Source organism: Polyergus mexicanus, unplaced genomic scaffold (genome assembly GCF_030449975.1).
Source record: "Polyergus mexicanus isolate NDT 795.1 unplaced genomic scaffold, iyPolMexi1.0 SCAF_10, whole genome shotgun sequence".
Lineage (NCBI taxonomy): Eukaryota > Metazoa > Arthropoda > Insecta > Hymenoptera > Formicidae > Polyergus > Polyergus mexicanus.
Genome location: NW_027223330.1, coordinates 5,960,729 through 5,972,936, shown reverse-complemented (window position 1 = coordinate 5,972,936; position 12,208 = coordinate 5,960,729). Strand labels below are relative to the sequence as shown.

Sequence of the window (12,208 nt, the reverse complement as noted above, 5' to 3'; positions counted from 1 at the left end):
AAATTATATATATATATATATATATATAAATATATATATATATATATATATATATATATATATATATATATATGTATTATGTTATGCTTATTTCAAAAGAATTCTACGTTACATGTCAATTGGCCTCCACGTGGCGTCTCCTGGAAATGCTCTGTATGAGCAGCTAACAATTGACACATTATTATTATTATAATTTGTTACATTTTCCATGTCATTTCAGATGTATATATATTATATATAATTAATTATATTACGTTACATTTCAGATATATATGATTATTACATATATAAAAAAAATATGTGTATGTGTGTGTGTAATTATACATATACCTGAAATAACATGGGAAATATAACAAATTTAAGAGTTGAACTTCTCTTTCCAAAAATTACTGCGAAATGTAATTATTCGAAAAGAAATATCGTCACTTCAAAATAATATATGTACGATCTATTAAAAGAATTATATGTATATATATAGAAATGCAATTATTCGAAAAAATATCATTTCAGAGTCCATATATACGAAATATTTCTGAACTGATATTTTTTCCGAATAATTACATTTCTCGTGTTACCATATATTATTTTACCATCTCTTAGATTTTAGATACTGTTTCTCATTCTGGCCGCAATATTACTGAGAGGACGCTAGTGCGCAGCGATCTTTTTCCAGTCACACTAACTCCCGTAAGACCATCGGTCTTTAATAGTATCTCGTCGGTGATTATAACAAAAAATGGTTCGGGACTTTTCGACTCAGTTTAACCCAATCTATCTCCACCTTTCGTTTGATCACTTACTTGACACCCTGTATATATGTAAAATGAAAAAACTTGCGGTAAGACTGAAACTCTTTAAGGAAACGTTATCTTATTCATTCTTGCTTTTTGTGAGCTGCTATTCAAAAAAGAATAGATTGCTGAAGCGGTCTTTATTACATATTTTATTTAGCACGGACAGATATCGGATGATATGTGATATTCCATTCGACAAATTCTTAACGCTACGCGACAAAGCTTTTGTAGCGGCAAGAAGTAAATAATATATCTGTGTGCACACAGATGATGTTTTTGAACGCAGAATCCTGCGATCCCAGAACAAAGGTCCCGATCCGCACGCACACAATCAGAAAAACTCACACATGTACTACGCAGAGCACTCTGCGACAAAAATTATTAAACTTTACAGCAGAAGCAGGCAAAGAGAATCTTCCGCAGAACCAACAATTCGATAGAACTCCATACGTGAAGAAATCTTTTTTGTAAACGCAGCCACAAACAAACAAATATATTTTAAAGGTAACATGCAAACATATAAAGCTATGAAAAATTATATAATAAAAGTTAATATTGTTTTTTTTATTTAGGAAGTAGTTTTTCAGATATAAAGATTAAAAATTTGACCAATCTTAAATGTTGGTTAAAAAATCCTCTGAATCGACGGCACATTGGTATTAACAGTATTTGTTATCATTGACGCTAGACACAAAATTAGTCGTAGTTCACACATTATCACGTATAGTCATATATAAATCATTTTCTAACCAACACTTATGATTGATCAAACTTTAAATCTTCACCTTATGAAAAAAATTTTTTTTAAGAAAATAACGTATTTTCAATATCTAATTTTTTAAGAAATTTTATGCTGCAATCATATTATCCTTAAATTTCGAGCCACCGTGTATTTAACAAATATTGATATAGAATTGTACATACAATATACGTAATATACAGTATAAACATAATTATAATTTATATATATAAATTATTTATTTTGCTTGCTTTTAGCCTGCAACAATATCAGTACCGCCTGCACCAACACCACCTGCATTACCGTCTACATCTACACCATTACTGCCTATACCACCACCGCCTACACCACCACTGCCTATATCATTACAACCTGCACCAATATCGCAAACCCAAGTGCCGTCTATTCAACAGATATATGAAGAGTTACAAACGCTGCGCAACGCGATCCATATAGATCCACGAATTAATAATATTAGAAGAATATGAAACGCGATATCGCTAGGTTCGACACGAGCGATTATCCAGCTAACAACGCGTACGGTATACCGCTCGAGAACAGGAAAGTGCCGAGCTTGATGAAGGACGAGAATAATAGTGCGATCATGACTGAATTCGTCGGGCTTAAAGCAAAAATGTACGCGTTGCGGGTAAATAGTAAAAAGAATACAAAAAAGATTAAAGGCGTCAAGCGTAACGTCGTAGCGAGAACGACAACGTTCGACGATTACACGCGGTGTCTGCGCGATGAAATCGAAATGACTCGACAGCAGTTCTGCATAAGATCAAAATAGCATAAAGTGTACACAATCAGCGAGACAAAAATTGCCCTGAGTCCGTACGACGACAAACGTATCTGATTCGACCGACACGCTACCGTGGGGACATTACCGGATACCCTTATAATGTAACGTAACGTAACGTAACGTAACGTAACGTAACGTAACGTAATGTAATATAGTGAAATATAATGTAATATAATGTTAAAGCATGTAGAATGAGATTTAAATTCGCCGCACAAGATGGCGGACGAAGCCAATTGTAAGAGCCATGCGCAGCTACCGAAAGGGGTGTTCGAAAGTCGGTCGCGTAGAGAGAGAGTCGAGTCGTGGCAAGCGTGTAAGGTTGTTATATTTTTGAGCGGAACCGGTGATAGGAAAAACGTGTCGTATCACGCGGTTGAGAGTGAGTGTGTGTGGAAAGCCCTGCCTCGACGGTCGAGGGCTTATCCGAGTGATTGTGAAGAGGAGACAGAGGTGTCTTATATATCCTTCATATTGGTTATATCATTCATTATTACTGTTATTCTCATTTGTTAGTTGTGTGTTCTGGTTCCTCAAACCACACACACACACACACACACACACACATATATATATATATATATATATATATATATATATATATATATATGGTATATATATAATATCCATCGCGTAGCAGTTTCTGCTAGAAAGACGCAATATGCAACCGGATTCCAAAAATCTCCTTGATTATAGAAGCAACCTGGCAACATACAAAATAAAAATTAAGACATGTGTATGGAGAAGAATAAAAATATTTTAGCACTGAAAAGTGCCGATTAATATGCGAACGATATGCTCTGCAATAAATGTTTAAATGGCACTAAAAAATGCCGATTAATATATGAAGGATGTTTGGCAATAAACATTTAAATGGCACTGAAAAGTGCCGATTAATATGCCAACGATGTTTCAACGTTATGTTTATAAAATTGGCACTGAAAAGTCTGACGAAACAGCGAAGTCTGCTGAAAAAAAGCTATACATAAAAATAATAAAGAAATACAAATCGAAATATATAAAATTAAATTTATATATGAAATTAAAGAATTTTATGTAAAGATAGAAAAACAAAAAAAAATTTACTTATCTTTCTATAAAAATCGTCTGCGCGTCTTACGCATCCTTACTCATATTTCACATCCTTATTCATTTGCTTGAATCTCTTCTTCTTGGGTCTCTTCCGGATCGTCATTGTTCCAAAAATCACGCCTGTGATTGTCTGCGCGTCGTATGCGTCGCATATGCGCCTTACTCCTGCATCTCTCCTTGGCCGCTCTAAGGACTTCTCGTATCTGACATTGGAATTCTGACCGAGTCGGCTTATCAAAATAGTGATTGCTACTCACCGCTTCTGAAAAAGAAACACTATAGTTACATTATTATTAACACAATATAAATAATCGTAATATAAATATATATAATATAAATATTATATATAATACAATATTAATGTTAGATATATGTTGAAAAATAAAGAGGTCGTACCATAAATTGAAATAATAAAGCGAGTATTGTATAACGGTCGTTGATTTTCTTCGCGACCGCACCAGGTGAATGACGGCGTTACTGAGTCCTTTAATCCCTCTTTTAGGCACAGATTTACTGCTTTCTTCAAGTTGAATCCGCCGATGTATTTGAGATAATTCACCTAGGCAAAGTATTGAAAAATAATGTTAATGCATATTTCATATAGACGACAGAAAGTTTTTATATTACTTACTATTTACTTACAACTTCACGATAATCATTATCGTTGATAGTCTCAAAAACATCCATCTCGGCCACGGATGATATGGGCAAACAGACTTACGCGGTATGCGATTGCGGTCATTGTTATTTTGCACACATCTTAGGAGGTTGTACAGCAAACCATTCATTCTTCTATAAATAAAATATAATAAAATCATTTATATTACAAAGATTATATAATATATATATTACAAAGTTAATAGATATATTTGATTTACTAACTTGAGCTCGGCATCAATGCTGCTCAATTTTTTCTGCGTTATCCTGTGAACATTGTACGTTTACGTTTACATTCTTGCAAATATATTTATTTAGAAATTACTATTTCTATTTCTATGTACAAATTTACCGATTGTAGTCCGTTTCTTCTGTAGACTGTGGGATTTCAGCGCGTGCCATCTGATACTCGTTTACCTGAGTATTTTCCTGTGCCGGCTATGTTTTTAAATGATTCTGAAACTGATATGTATTATTTGTATGATTATTGGCCAAATTAGAAGAATGTGCAGGCAATTTTTGTATCAAGTGTGATGTATCGGCGTGAATAGATGTATGTGGATGTGATGTGTGTGGATGTGATGTTAAAGAAGTTACAGTGAATGAATGAGGTTTAATGTTTGTGGATGTGTGTGGATGTGATGTTAAAGATGTTACAATAGATGAATAAGGTTGAATATTTGTAGATATGTGTAGATGTGATGTTAAAGATGTTACAGTGGATGAATAAGGTTGAATATTTGTAGATGTGTGTGGATGTGATGTTAAAGATGTTACAGTGGATGAATAAGGTTGAATGTTTGTGGATGTATGTGCATATGTTAAAGGTATTATAGTGGATGTATAAGCTGGAATATTTGTTTATGGTTGTATATGGATAGGAATATGCGATTGTGTATCTGTGAGTCTGGAAAAGTAATTGGTGCAACCATGGGCAAATATCGAGAAGAGGAAAGATTCGTAAAAGCGTGTTGCGAAATACACGGCGACTACAGGATTGCAAAGACATGCAAAAATTGCCTGTTTCAACATCTACGAAAGAATGCAAAACTCATTCAATTGCCACATGAAGCTTGGAGATTTGTTGCGCAAGATCACCGCATACTATTTGCTAAAGCAGAGAATGATTTTACTATAAAATTGAATATGATCATTGATTCGAACATGAACGGAAAGATATATTTTAAACAAAAGCATATAAAGTGGCTAATATCTGAGCCAGAATCAGTGAGAGATGTTGTTGAAAGTCTAAATTGTATTGATAAACTCTCGGTTTTTCAAAGCACATAAATTTTTGAAATGAAATTAATAATAGCTTCCTCGAAGCAGCTTAATTGTACATAAAATGTTTGTGATTTGTAAAAATAAATGAAATAAAATTATGGTTTTTGCTCTATATATTTATTTTTTAACGACATAACTTTTATTCAGTCTTTTATCTATCGAACACTCGTCCTTATTATTTTTTCTAGATCCTCCACTAAGTTTCGATTGTTTTCGATGTTTCTGCATCTACAGTTTCTTTTCATCATATATTTTATTATAAGTTTTGCTGAGAATGTGTGCTCTGCTTAATGTGTAATAGTGAATCACATTTTTGTCAACGCTCCCTTATGTTCTTCACATCCGACGAACGGGAAACTCTCGGCGAGGATACTCTGTGCTGGAAAGAATAGCAATTCAGCTCTTCGCCACCAATTGTTTTGAGAATTGCTCTTTCAATAGCGATTAAGAGATTGAATAAAGTGTCCGACGGGAACTTTAAGTACCCGTTGGTGAGTAACTTTATTCTCCTGTCTCTCTCACAATCCCCTTCACTCTTACACGCCGACGAAAGAGCAAGACTCTGAGCAAGACGTCCAATCTTTTATTTTGTGAGCAACAAATCCAGAGAAGTATGCTTGGGCGTACTCATTTGCGCTTTGTACATTATAATCGTGAGCATCTCTGAAATCATATTCTCTGGAGTGACTTTCTCCTCGTTCGATGATTTTTTCCAAAGTATTCCTCCTTTCTAGTTGATTTGTTTTTGCTTTTAAATCAACATCCTTAGAATCAAGCAGTGTATCAAACATCTCAATTCCTTCGACGTTCGTCCTTTCGGTGGTTTAACAAGTGAATAAAAGCTCATCAATCTGTATATTTGAATGAACAGCAGAGGATCCGGGTGATCACTTGACCCACTGGCATCGCGGTACATACCGAACATATCCTGAAAAAAAAATACTGAAGCATTCTATCGAAAATTTAGTTTAGTTGTGATGAATTCAACAATTTTCAGAGTCGCTTACCTCTAGAGCATCTTGATTTAGACGTGAAGTCATCAGGTACTCGTATCCACAATTTTCTGTCAAATACGTCGTGACTCCCATTGTGCTTTTCAAAGTCAATTGAAATCCCTGATATGTCCCAGGGGACAAGAACTTCCAATCATTTTCCAAAGCTTTGTCGTGCCATTCCTCCAAATACTCCTGAAAGTCACTTATAGCCTGTATGGGGAAATTGTAAACAAAGATATTATTTTTTTTTCTATTTCTATTTTCAGATCGAAATTAAACAATAAAAGCATTACCTACCTTAGAACTTTCGCTATCCGGTTTTAATGCTCCAATAGGACTGCGAGAGGTCATTGCCACAATGACTTTGTTAATCCGCTTGATAAACGCTATGGTCGGCCCGGAATCTTTCAGTCTTTCATCTTTTTCTTTATATAGATCCATTACGGCAGCAACTTCCAGTGAGAATACCTGAGAAGAATTCACATTCTATATTAGTATTTTTAAACATCATGTTGGGAACCAGAGGTTGTAGTTTGAAGGTTTACCTGAAAGACCATAGCAACGTACATTTTTTGATAAAACTTTGGATTGAGATGATGGTGGGTCAATTTGTGGGCATTTTTCAATCCGAAACTTCTTTTTCCTCCATCAAGATCTAAAACTACCTCAAAATGTCTCTTTCTCACAGTACCGTCAGGAGTCTAAAAGTAACAGTCGTCTAAATTATTTCAAAAGCGATGAGAATAGTAACCTTATTATGAAAATAATAAAATTGGAAATTACCCATATCGCAGCTATAGACATAATGAGGTTTCTCAAAAGCTTAATCAAATGCGAAAAATCGGAGCAAAACCATAACTTTCGTAATGGTGAATCGACATCGACTGAGTAAGGATGCCTGCAACAACTATTTGATCCTTCGATACCGAACAACTTCCACAACGATTCCATGAGGCTCCGTCTGTTGTCACGACATTGACATGAAAATCTGCATTTTCCATCAAAATAACGCACTCTAATATTAATTTATTCAGAACTCTGCTGTTGGCACATCCTTTACTCAAGAATGCTCCCACTATCTGAACCCATTTGCCGTGAAACGGTTGAAAAAGAAAAACTAAGGCGTGATCACCGCGTTGATTTTTCTGATCTTCGGGAGTATATTTGCCCAAGTCTGTAAATCCCTTGAACAACATATCTTTTCGATTGAAATTAACTCCTTCGCTCAGTTGCATCTCATCCAGCACCAGCGTACCTGTTAGAATAAATGGAAAAATTGGTAACGGATAACAGATAGATATATGAGGAAAAAACTCATACATGTAAAGTTTCAAACAAATCTTGCCTATCTTCCGATTGCATGGCTGCAGCCTTCATCCGTAAAAGCTGGAAAGTTGATGAACAGAAACCGTACGAAGCCTTCAGGTTCTTCAAGTACTTAGTCAGGTCGATGTCGGGTGTCGATCGACGGTAGTTGAAGAATCTGGTGTTTCCGCAAGTGCTCATATGCTTTGCGACTCTTAATACGAATCAGTAGACACTCTAATATCCAATCGTTTGTGTATCGTATTCCATTGGAACCCTTACATTTCGCGGCAGCCAAACAAGCTCTTATAGCTTCTTGCTGCATTTTCGGGTGGATTTTAATGGCATCTTCAACTGTTCTGTCAAATAGTGCAGCACAACGAGAATGCAACTCCTCTATGATTTGTTCTTTTTTTTAAATCTATAATTTGAAATATAATCGAAACGTTATAAAGAAATAAAAACTTATTGTGATATTTTAATCGCATGGTTTTATAATACTTACATAGTTTCTCATGCGATTGTTTTGTTGTTTCAAATTTTTAATCACTTTTTTCGTTTTATATTGTTTTACATTAAAGCGTTTCGCTCTCCTCCTTTCGTTATGAATTTTGATCCGGCGTCGTACTCGGCATAAGTCGCATCTCTGACTGTTCGGGTTCGACGTTGATTCAAAAAAACCAGAAGTACAGGGAGTGTCATGATCGGGTTCACTACATATATGACTTTCGCTGAGAGTTCTCATGGCAAACAAAAGATCTTGAAAACAATGAACTTCGTTCGTTATATTTAACTTGAGAACTTCATCCCCAAGTCGGACCTGAAAATGAAAACTTTTCAATTATACTTGTGAAATATTACCGAAGTTAATACAATTTTATTTTATTATGAATCAGATATAAAAATTACCTCTACGCTCATGTCCTTTTTCACTACTAACGTTTTCCTTGTATATTTCTCAGAATCACCGCAGTAAAAAAGAATGATGCTCTCAGGTAATAACCCTTTTCCCATTTAATTGTCTCGCTGGAATGCTCTGGAGCTTCGAAGTCTCTTTTCAATGCCTCGATGGTTTATTCTATTGCTTCGTTCTCTTGGGTAGGTAGTGCGTCTTGAAACGAAGTAGAAACCTGGAAATTTCCATTTTTTTAATGTCGAGAATATTTTATCTCAAATATAATTTCGAAGCGTAATTTATACCAATTTTCAACTTACAGATAAATTTTCGTCTCCTATATCCATGGACTCTCCTTCAAAATTATCTTAATGGACATCGAAAATACATGGAACACTATCTTTATTCAATTTAAATTTTTCACGTGGTATTTCGTTCATTGTTCCATCCTTCAAGACAGTTCGGAAAATCCGCTCAACATCGCTGTCCTTGAAATGTTTATCGCAAATACGTAAATATTTTCAAGTAGCATTTCCCTTTCTCGAAAACAGAGAAACCTTATCAATCCAGATTTGATTTTCATGAGAAACCTGAAAAGTGAAAAAATCAAACTGATTGTATGTTTTCTTGAGAAAATGATTGTTATTCATTTTTTCATAATCAAATACACTTACCTTTGGGAATCCGAATAGCGTCCTTTTAGTCGGACCCAAATTACATTTATGCATTTACTCCCACAATTCACAATACAACACACTTTAGACATGATTTCACTTTTTTTTTAAACATCGTTTCACAACAAAGAACGTAAACATTCGAACTTTGGCGAGGGCGAGGTTATGTTGGACGACGCTCCGAGGTCCAGCACGTGTAGTTCATGAATTAGCCGGCGATCATACCGCGAACAGCGCCCATGAAATGCGACCATATTTTGACTTACCCCCACTATTGGAGTTCGGTCTCCTGGTCTCTAGTCTTCTTGCGGACGGCTTATCGAACACTCTCTCCTCAGTGAAGTTAATCGAACATCTCTGTGTGCGGACTAAGAGAACCGCGTGTGTGCTTTCCACGTGCTACCGGCGAAGGTTCGAGAACGATCCGCGGCGCACTCTCTCTCTCGCTCTCAGACTTCCGTCGCTCTCGGTTGTTCGTGCGCGTTCGGCGACGCTCGGACGGACTCGGGCGCTCGGCAACGGATCTCCGCGACGCGTAGGGCGTTCTCTCTCGCTCCCGTAGCCACGCGGTGCTTTGACTCACCCTCTCCATGGCCATCTTGTGAGTCTCGTGCACGGGATACGGACTTCTCTTTCTCACCCTCTGAGACGCACGGCTCATCGGACACTCTCTCTTCAGTGAATTTAATCAATTGGAAATCATCGGATAAAACAATCATAACTCATCATGTCCAATTTAGAAGCGAAAATCTCTCTGCAAATGAATCGGCACACTTACATCAAATCGGTGGCTCTCGAGTGTAAGGAACCGAAGTTCCCCACTCTTCAACTTCAAATGCTTAAGGTGAAACTCGACCTTATAGTCAACAATTGGCAAAAGTTCGTTCAACTCACGACGGTCACGTATGGCACCCGATCAGCTCCATTCTTAGCTGGTCGCGTTCTCCTGCAACTTGTCGAAGACAAAGGTAGAAACTACCCCCTGGCGGTCCCCCCTCTCCTCAAGGGCAGGTATGTGGGCGACATCTGTGGTGGCGCTGATGCTCTTCTGGAGCTGACCTCTGTCGTTCACCAACTGGTAAACCTCTGCAAGGCGGTCGGCTTTCCTCTGGCGAAGTGGCAGAGTAATCATCCGGAGCTATTCCAGGCTCTCCCTATGAACGGCACCGCAGTAGAGCCTCATTCGTTTGATAACACTTAGGGTAAGATTTTGGGACTCACATGGCAGCCTCATTGTCAGTGCCCTATGCAAAATAAAAATTCAATTAATCATGTTTCACAATACGGAATATTTTATTTTGTTTTATCGCTTGTTTTATCAAAAAAAGGTTTCCTATGTGAACTTCGTCGTTCCTAAGTATCGTATATTATTGATTAATACTTACGACTCAAATTAAATTCAGTGTTTACAGTTTGCCAAGATGCCAAGCCCATGTTCTTGGTTATATTGCACGACGCTCCGAGGTCCAGCACGCGTAGTTCATGAATAAGCCGACGATCATACCGCGAACAGCGCCTATGAAATGCGACCGTATTTTTACTTACCCCCACTACTGGAATTTGGGAAAATTCGGTCTCCTGGTCTCTAGTCTTCTTGGCCGTTCGTATCGCGTGCACGAGGCTCACAAGATGGCTGTTGAGAGGGTGAGCCTGAGCACAGCGTGGCTACGGGAGCGAGAGAGAACGCCCCACGTATCGCAGAGATCCGTTACCGAGCGTCCGAGTCCGTCCCAGCATTGCCGAACACGCACGAGCAACCGAGCCCGACAGAAGTCAGAGCGAGAGAGTGAGAGAGCACTACAGGCGGCGACGATCGCTCACCGAGCGCCCGATTCCGTCCGAGCGTCGCCGAACACTCACGAACTGGCGAACGCGACGGAAGTCTGAGAGCGAAAGAGAGAGAGCACGACGCGGATCGTTCTCGAACTTTCGCCGGTAGCACATGGAAAGCACACACGCGAATTTCTAAGTCCGCACACAGATATGTTCGTTGCCGCACCCACCGATCCGGCTCGAAGGACCAAAAAATGTTTGATAAATGACCCGAGAAGTTTCTGGTTTCGGAGTGTGTCGAAAAGAACAGTTAGATTCACTCACACTCACTCTGTTCCGAGCCGCACTTCACCGATGTTCTTCGCGGAAACGTATTTCGACGTTTTATATCCGATTGATAAAGTCCTTGTTGATACCGAGAACCTTGAGAAAACCGGGAGATTGTTCACTAAATCCGATCCTAGTAGCAAAACCGAATTCCGAGAGCTTTTGTAGACTTTTCTAAAGGCGACGTGCGTTACGAAAGACCGGTACTCACAGAATGATAAGATAAATCCGAGAGCGATACTAGATTGTCGAAGAGAGGAAGACCGTTAGTATTCGAATCAATGACCCGCACTAATAACCCGTTATTTGTCCTTGTTACTGATAATATTCGTTCATTACTAAATGAGAAATTCCTGATGCAGATTAATGATGATTAACAATAATGAATCGCGTTAAGAACCGAACCGATAAATTATATAATTGATCCAAACAAAGAACCGCTAATTAATCCGAGACGTAGGCTGGTGTGAACAGCCACTTGTTGCTAGAAACGGGTATTTACGGAATGATCGAGAATCTCCGGAAGGGTCGATATCGACGCAGGAGCGCGGATAAGGTCCTGAGAGCGTGCTTATGATTGGATGATAGCATGGCGCGATGCTGGTTAGATTGATAGGACAGGCTTCGGGATTGGGTTAAGGTCGCGTACAAGAGAGAAAAGGAAGAGAGAGAGAGAACACTAAAGAGAAGGACCAGGGTGAGAGAGATGATGTTCAGGAGATTGCGCAAAAATTGCGAGATTTTGAGTACGGCCATTGAACGGCTATCGAACGGTTTGTCGTAACCCGACCAATTTCTTAATATATTAAAGAATAAAACAATAAAGTTAAACAGAAAAGTGTAAGAAAGAGCTGAGTAAAGCAAAGCATTA

At 37.9% G+C, this 12,208-nt stretch overlaps 1 pseudogene; it reads right to left on the bottom strand.

Moving 5' to 3' along the window:
* Positions 1-427: 427 nt before the first annotated feature.
* On the bottom strand, positions 428-5,747 carry LOC138936822 (uncharacterized; annotated as a pseudogene).
* Between the last annotated feature and the right edge of the window lie 6,461 nt (positions 5,748-12,208).